At 43.6% G+C, this 1,406-nt stretch overlaps 1 non-coding gene across 1 annotated transcript; it reads right to left on the bottom strand.

Annotated features, from left to right (window-relative positions):
• Positions 1-295: 295 nt before the first annotated feature.
• LOC148209580 (small nucleolar RNA R71) lies at positions 296-402 on the bottom strand. Its single transcript, XR_015793382.1, has one exon. It is a non-coding gene; the product is annotated as a small nucleolar RNA R71 (small nucleolar RNA).
• Positions 403-1,406: the final 1,004 nt, after the last annotated feature.

Genomic DNA, 1,406 nt, shown 5'->3' with positions numbered 1-1,406 from the left:
CCACGCAAACTTTGAGCTTAAACCAATGATGTTCCAAATGTTGCAGACAATTGGACATTTTGGAGGGCAGGAACATGAGGATCCACATGATCATCTGAAATCATTCATTCAAATTGCAAATGCATTTCGATTACCTGGTATAACAGACGATGCTCTGAGACTAACACTTTTTCCATTTTCTTTGAAGGACCAAGCTAGAGCATGGCTCAATGCATTTCCGCCGGGATCCATCACCACATGGGGGTCGTTAGTGGAGAAGTTCTTAACAAAATTCTTCCCACCTACTCGCCACGCTGATATCAGAGAGGAGATCATCTCCTTTAGACAGTATGATCGTGAACCTGTTCACGAGGCGTGGGAGAGATTTAAAGAACTAATCAGGAAATGTCCGAACCATGGCTTGTCGGCATGCATCCAGATAGAACATTTCTTTAGAGGTTTAGATCATCCTACTAAGATGATGCTAAACAATGCTGCCAACGGAGCCTTTACAAAGAAGACATTCAACGAGATAGTTGACATCCTAAATGACTTAGCTTCACACAACGAACTATGGTGTTCGCAAAGATCTAGGGCAGCACCAAAGAAGCAAGATCCAGCTGGAGTTTTGGCTCTGGACATTGCGACCTCGATGCAAAAAGAGATGGTTACAATGAACGAGAGGCTGAAAGAGATGGCATTGGGAATAAAAAATCCATTAGCCACGCCGATACAACCTGTGCAGTCGGATTATTGCACTCCTGCCCCTGTTTGCCAAGTCAACGATCTCATTTTTTCATTTTGCATTGAAAACCATATTTATGATAATTGTCCACATAACCCTGCTTCCGTTTTTTATGTAGGACATGGGAACAATAGGAACTTTAACCCATATTCGAACACGTACAACCCAGGTTGGAGGCACCACCCTAATTTCTCATGGGGAGGACAAGGAGGTTCGAGCGGTTTTAATCAAGGGCAGAGCCAACAGAACAAGCAGCCCTATGTTCCACCTACACAGCAATACATCCCACCACCGCAACAGCAGTACAATCAGAGAACACAGACTCCACCAGTTCAAAATAACAACTCAAATCTTGAGAATATGATGAAGGAGTACATAGCCCGAACCGACGCAGTGATACAATCCCAAGCGGCATCAATGAGGAATTTCGAGACCCAATTGGGACAGCTCGCCAATGAATTGAAGAATAGACCACAAGGTTCTTTTCCAGGCCATACTGAATTACCAAAACGAGAAGGGAAAGAACAGTGCAAAGCTGTCACCCTCAGGAGTGGACTGGCATATGATGGACCAACAATGCCAACAACAGATGTACAGATTCCGTCCACTGAACCAATAGTAAAGATACCAGAAAATCCAACAACACCAGAAAAAGAAAATATTAGAAAAGGTAATGAGGACA

This window comes from Momordica charantia (genome assembly GCF_013281855.1).
Source record: "Momordica charantia cultivar OHB3-1 chromosome 8 unlocalized genomic scaffold, Mcharantia_2.0 BLBB01000008.1, whole genome shotgun sequence".
Lineage (NCBI taxonomy): Eukaryota > Viridiplantae > Streptophyta > Magnoliopsida > Cucurbitales > Cucurbitaceae > Momordica > Momordica charantia.
Note: the sequence above shows the minus strand (reverse complement) of the source record. Positions and strands in the feature narration are given on the sequence as shown.